Source organism: Manis javanica, chromosome 5, assembly GCF_040802235.1.
Source record: "Manis javanica isolate MJ-LG chromosome 5, MJ_LKY, whole genome shotgun sequence".
Classification (NCBI taxonomy): Eukaryota; Metazoa; Chordata; class Mammalia; order Pholidota; family Manidae; genus Manis; species Manis javanica.
The window spans coordinates 43935076-43942761 of NC_133160.1; positions in this window are offsets into that span (position 1 = coordinate 43935076).

Genomic DNA, 7686 nt, shown 5'->3' on the forward strand with positions numbered 1-7686 from the left:
GTCTCTCAGATCATGGAAGCACACAGAACTCCCAGCAACACAAGGGACCCAAGGAGTACAACACCAAGACACATAATTAAAATGGCAAAGACCAAAGACAAGGACAGAGTATTAAAGGCAGCCAGAGAGAGAAAAAAGATCACCTACAAAGAAAAACCCATCAGGCTGTCATCAGACTTCTCGACAGAAACCTTACAGGCCAGAAGAGAATGGCATGATATATTTAATGCAATGTAACAGAAGGGCCTTGAACCACGAATACTGTATCCAGCATGATTATCATTTAAATATGAAGGAGGGATTAAACAATTCCCAGACAAGCAAAAGTTGAAGGAATTTGCTTCCTACAAACCACCTCTACAGGAGATTTTTAAAGGGAATGCTCTAAATGGAAGCACTCCTAAGGCTAAATAGATGTTACCAGAGAAAATAAATTCACAGCAAAGAAAGCAGACCAACCAAATACTAATTAAAGGTAAAAAATAAAATCAACTATTCACAAAAGCAGTCAAAGGAAACACAAAAGGGTACAGAATAAAATACCTAACATATAAATAATGGAGGAGGAAGAATAAGAAAGGAGAGAAATAAAGAATCATCACACTGTGTTCATAATAGCTTAATAAGTGAGTTAAGCTAGACAGTTAGATAGTAAAGAAGCTACTCTTGAACCTTTGGAAACCACGAATCTAAAGCCTTCAATGGCAATAAGTACATATCTTTCAATAATCACCCTAAATGTAAATGGACTGAATGCACCAATGAAAAGACAGAGTAAAGGAATGGATAAAAAAAAAACAAGACCCGTCTATATGCTGCCTACAAGAGACTCACCTCAAACCCAAAGACACACACAAACTAAAAGTGAAGGGATGGAAAAAGATATTTCATGCAAATAATAGGGAGAAAAAAGCTGGTGTTTTACCAGACAAAATAGACTTTAAAACAAAGAAAGTAACAAGAGATAAAGAAGGACATTACCTAATGATAAAGGGGACAATCCAAGAAGAGGATATAATCATTATAAATATATATTCACCCAATACAGGAGCACCGACATATGTAAAACAAATACTAACAGATTAAAGGAGGAAATAGAATGCAGTGCATTCATTTTGGGAGACTTCAACACACCACTCACTTTAAAGGACAGATCTACAAGACAGAAAATAAGTAGGGACACAGAGGCACTGAACAACACAGTAGAACAGGTGGACCTAACAGACATCTACAGAACTCTACACCCAAAAGCAGCAGGATACACATTCTTCTCAAGTGCCCATGGAACATTTTCCAGAACAGACCACATACTATGGCACAAAAAGAGCCTCAGTAAATTCAAAAAGACTGAAATTCTACCAACCAACTTCTCAGACCACAAAGGTATAAAACTAGAAATAAATTGTACAATAAAAACCAAAAAGGCTCACAAACACATGGAGGCATAACCACATGCTCCTAAATAATCAATAGATCAATGGCCAAATTAAAACAGAGATCAAGTAATATATGGAAACAAGTGAAAATGACAGCTCAATGCCCCAACTTCTGTGGGATACAGTGAAGGCAGTTCTAAGAGGCAAGTATGTAGCAATTCTGGCCTATTTAAAGAAAGAAGAACAATCCCAAATGAATAGTCTAAATTCAGAATTAATGAAACTGGAAAAAGAAGAAATGAGGCCCAAAGTCAGCAGAAAGAGGGACCTACTAAAGGTCAAAGAAGAAATAAATAAAATTGAGAAGAATAAAACATTTGAAAGAATTAATTAAACCAAGGGCTGATACTTTGAGAAAATAAACAAAATAGATAAAACCCTAGCCATACTTATCAAGAAAAAAAGAGAGTCTATACACATAAACAAAATCAGAAATGAGAAAGGAAAAATCACTACAGACACCACAGAAACATAAAGAATTATTAGAGAATACTATGAAAATCTATATGCTAATAAACTCAATAACCTAGAAGAAATGGACAACTTCATACAAAAATGCAAACTTCCAAGACTGACCCAGGAAGAAACAGAAAATCTAAACAGACTAATTACCAGCAATGAAGTTGAATCGGTAATCAAGAAATTACCCAAGAACAAAACCCCCAGTCCAGATGGATTCACCGCTAAATTTTATCACACATATAGAGAACACAAAATACCCATTCTCCTTAAAGTTTTCCAAAAAATAGAAGATGAGGGAATACTTCCAAACTCATTCTATGAAGACACCATCACTCTAATACCAAAACCAGGCAAAGACACCACCAAAAAAGAAAATTACAGATCAATTTCCCAGATGAACACAGATGCAAAAATACTCAACAAAATATTAGCAAACTGAATACAAAAATACATCAAGAGGATCATACACCATGATCAAGTGGAATTCGTCTCAGGGATGCAAGGATGGTACAACATTTGAAAATCTATCAAAAACATCCCCCACATAAACAAAAAGAAGGACAAAAACCACCCATTCATCTCCATAGATGCTGAAAGCATTCGACAAAATTCAACATCCATGCATGATAAAAACTCTCAACAACATGGGTATAGAGGGCAAGTACCTCAAAATAATAGAGGTCATGTATGACAAACCCACACCCAACATCATACTAAACAGCAAGAAGCAGAAAGCTTTTCCTCTGAGATCAGGAACAAGACAGGGATGCCCACACTCCCCACTGTTATTCAACATAGTACTGGAGGTCCTAGCCATGGCAATTAGACAAAACAAAGAAATACAACCAATCCCAATTGGTAAAGAAGTTAAGCTGTCACTATTTGCAGGTGACATGATATTGCACATAAAAAACCCTAAAGACTCCACTCCAAAACTACTAGAACTGATATTGGAATACAGCAAATTTGCAGGATACAAAATTAACACACAGAAATCTGTGGCTTTCCTATACACTAACAATGAACTAATAGAAAGAGAAATCAGGAAAACAATTCCATTCACAATTGCATCAAAAAGAATAAAATACCTAGGAATAAACCTAACCAAGGAAGTGAAAGACCTATATGATGAAAACTACAAGACACTCTTAAGAGAAATTAAAGAGGACACTAGCAAATGGAAACTCATCCCATGCTCTTCACTAGGAAGAATTAATATCATCAAAATGGCCATCCTACCTAAAGCAATCTATAGATTCTTTAAAATACCAGCAGAAGTCTTCAACAAACTGCAACCAACAGTTCTAAAATTCATATGGAACCACCAAAGACCCCGAAGAGCCAAAGCAATCCTGAGAAGGAAGAATAAAGGAGGGGGATCTCACTTCCCAACTTCAAGCTGTACTAAAAAGCCACATTAATCAAGCCAACTAATCAATTTGGTACTGGCACAAGAACAGAGTCACAGACCAATGGAACAGAATAGAGAGTCCAGATATTGACCCAAACATGTATGGTCAATTAATATATGATAAAGGAGTCATAGACATACAATGGGGAAATGACAGCCTCTTCAACAGCTGGTGTTGGCCAAACTGGGCAGCAACATGTAAGAGAATGAAACTAGATCATTGTCTAACCCCATACACAAAAGTAAATTCAAAATGGATCAAAGACTTGAATGTAAGTTATGAAATTATAAAACTCTTAGAATAAAACACAGGCAAAAATCTCTTGGACATAAACATGAGCAACTTCTTCATGAACATATCTCCCTGGGCAAGGGTAACAAAAGCAAAAATGAACAAATGGGACTATATGAAGCTGAAAAGCTTCTGTATAGCAAAGGACACCATCAGTAGAACATCCTACAGTATGGGAGAATATATTCATAAATGAAAGATCTGATAAAGGGTTGACATCCAATATATAAAGAACTCACACACCTCAACAAACAAAAAGCAAATAAGCCAATTACAAAAAGGGCAGAGGATCTGAACATACACTTCTCCAAAGAAGAAATTCAGATGGCCAAGAGGCACATGTAAAGATGCTCCACATCACTAATCATCAGAGAAATGAAAATTAAAACCACAATGAGATATCACCTCACACCAGTAAGGATGGCCATCATCCAAAAGACAAACAACAAATGTTGGCAGGGATGTGGAGAAAGGGGAACCCTACTACACTGCTGGGGGTAGTGTAAATTAGTTCAACCATTGTGGAAAGCAGTATGGAGGTTCCTCAAAAAACTAAAAATAGAAATACCATTTGACCCAAGAATTCCACTTCTAGGAATTTACCCTAAGAATGCAAGACATATGCACCCCTATGCTTTTCACAGCACTATTTACAATAGCCAAGAAATGGAAGCAACCTAAGTGTCCATCAGTAGATGAATGGATAGAGAAGATGTGGTACATATACACAATGGAATATTATTCAGCCATAAGAAGAAATCAAATCCCACCAGCAGTGTAGGAGGGTTCCCCTTTCTCCACAACCTTGCCAACATGTATTGTTGTTTGTCTTTTGGATGGTGGTGATCCTTACTGGTGTGAGGTGATATCTCATTGTGGTTTTAATTTGCATTTCTCTGATGATAGTGATGTGGAGCATCTTTTCATGTGTCTGTTGGCCATCTGAATTTCTTCTTTGGAGAACTGTCTGTTCTGCTCCTCTGCCCATTTTTTAATTGGATTATTTGCTTTTTATTTGTTGAGGTGCATGGGCTCTTTGTATATTTTGAATGTCAACCCTTTATTGGATCTTTCATTTATGAATATATTCTCCCATACTGTAGGGTACCTTTTTGTTCTATTGATGGTGTCCTTTGCTGTACAGAAGCTTTTCAGGTTGATATAGTCCCACTTGTTCATTTTTGCTTTTGTTTCCCTTGCCTGGGGAGATATGTTCATGAAGAAGTCACTCATGTTTATGTTCAAGAGATTTTTGCCTATGTTTTTTTCTAGGAGTTTTATGGTTTCATGACTTACATTCAGGTCTTTGATCCATTTTGAATTTACTTTTGTGTATGGGGTTAGACAGTGATTCAGTTTCATTCTCTTACATGTAGCTGTCCAGTTTGGCCAACACCAGCTGTTGAAGAGACTGTCACTTCCCCATTGTATGTCCATGGCCCTTTTATCATATATTAATAGACCATATATGTTTGGGTTAACGTCTGGAGATTCTACTCTGTTTCAGTGGTCTGTGGCTCTCTTCTTGTGCCAGTACCAAATTGTCTTGATTACTGTGGCTTTGTAGTAGAGCTTGAAGTTGGGGAGTGAGATCCCCCCCATTTTATTCTTCCTTCTCAGGATTGCTTTGGCTGTTCGGGGTCTTTGGTGTTTCCATATGAATTTTTGAACTATTTGTTCCAGTTGAAGAATGCTGTTGGTAATTTGATAGGGATTGAATCAAATCTGAATATTGCTTTGGGCAGGGTGGCCATTTTGACAATATTAATTCTTCCTAGCCAAGAGCATGGGATGAGTTTCCATTTACTAGTGTCCTCTTTAATTTCTCTTAAGAGTGTCTTGTAGTTTTCATCATATAGGTCTTTCACTTCCTTGGTTAGGTTTATTCCTAGGTATTTTATTCTTTTTGATGCAATTGTGAATGGAATTGTTTTCCTGATTTCTCTTTCTATTAGTTCATTGTTAGTATATAGGAAAGCCACAGATTTCTGTGTGTTAATTTTGTATCCTGCAACTTTGGTGTATTCTGATATCAGTTCTAGTAGTTTTGGAGTGGAGTCTTTAGGGTTTTTATGTACAATATCATGTCATCTGCAAATAGTGACAGTTTAACTTCTTCTTTACCAATTGGGATTGGTTGTTTTCTTTGTTTTGTCTAATTGCCATCGCTAGGACCTCCAGTACTATGTTGAATAACAGTGGGGAGTGTGGGCATCCCTGTCTTGTTCCTGATCTCAGAGGAAAAGCTTTCAGCTTCTCACTGTTCAGCATGATGTTGGCTGTGGGATTATCATATATGGCTTTTATTATGTTGAGGTAATTGCCCTGTATACCCATTTTGCTGAGAGTTTTTATCATGAATGGATGTTGAATTTTGTCGAATGCTTTTACAGCATCTATGGAGATGATCATGTGGTTTTTGTCTTTCTTTTTGTTTATGTGGTGGATGATGTTGATGGGTTTTTGAATGTTGTACCATCCTTGCATCCCTGGGATGGATCCCACTTGGTCATGGTGTGTGATTCTTTTGATGTATTTTTGTATTCAGTTTACTAATATTGTGTTGAGTATTTTTGCATCTACGTTCATCAGGGATATTTGTCTGTAATTTTCTTTTTTGGTGGGGTCTTTGCCTGGTTTTTGTATTAGGGTAATGTTGGCTTCATAGAATGAGTTTGGGAGTATTCCCTCCTCTTCTATTTTTCGGAAAACATTAAGGAGAATGGGGATTATGTCTTCTCTGTATGTCTGATAAAATTCCGAGGTAAATCCATCTGGCCCAGGGGTTTTGTTCCTGGGTAGTTTTTTGATTACCACTTCAATTTCTTTGCTGGTAATTGGTTTGTTTAGATTTTGTGTTTCTTCCTTGGTCTGTCTTGGAAGGTTTTGTTTTTCTAGGAAGTTGTCCATTTTTTCTAGGTTTTCCAGTTTGTTAGCATATAGGTTTTCATAGTATTCTCTAATAATTCTTTGTATTTCTATGGGGTCCACCATGATTTTTCCTTTCTCGTTTCTGATTCTGTTGATGTGTGTTGATTCCCTTTTTCTCTTAAGAAGTCTGACTAGAGGCTTATCTTTTTTTTTTCTCAAAGAACCAGCTCTTGGTTTCATTGATTTTTTTCTATTGTTTTATTCTTCTCAATTTTATTTATTTTTTATCTGATCTTTATTATGTCCCTCCTTCTGCTGACCCTAGGCCTCATTTGTTCTTCTTTTTCCAATTTCGATAATTGTGACATGAGACCATTCATTTGGGATTGTTCTTCCTTCTTTAAATATGCCTGGATTGCTATATACGTTCCTCTTAAGACTACTTTTGCTGCATCCCACAGAAGTTGGGGCTTTGTGTTGTTGTTGTCATTTATTTCCATATATTGCTGGATCTCCATTTTAAGTGGGTCATTGATCCATTGATTATTTAGGAGCATGTTGTTAAGCCTCCATGTGTTTGTGAGCCTTTTTGTTTTCTTTGTACAATTTATTTCTAGTTTTATACCTTTGTGGTCTGAAAAGTTGGCTGGTAGTATTTCAATCTTTTGGAATTTACTGAGGTTCTTTTTGTGGCCTAGTATGTGGTCTATTCTGGAAAATGTTCCATGTGCACTTGAGAAGAATGTGTATCCTGTTGCTTTTGGATGTAGAGTTCTATAGATATCTATTAGGTCCATCTTTTCCAGTGTGTTATTTAGTGCCTCTGTGTCCTTACTTATTTTCTGTCTGGTGGATGTCTCCTTTGGAGTGCATGGTGTGTTGGAGTCTCCTAAAATGAATGCATTGCATTCTATTTCCTCCTTTAATTCTTTTAGTATTTGTTTCACATATGCTGGTGCTCCTTTGTTGGGTGCATATATATTTATAATGGTTATATCCTCTTGTGGGACTGGGCCCTTTATCATTATGTAATGTCCTTCTTTATCTCTTGTTACTTTCTTTGTTTTGAAGTCTATTTTGTCTGATACTAGTACTGTAACACCTGCTTTTTTCTCCCTGTTGTTTGCGTGAAATATCTTTTTCCATCCCTTGACTTTTAGTCTGTGCATATCTTTGGGTTTGAGGTGGGTCTTTTGTGAGCTGCATGTAGATGC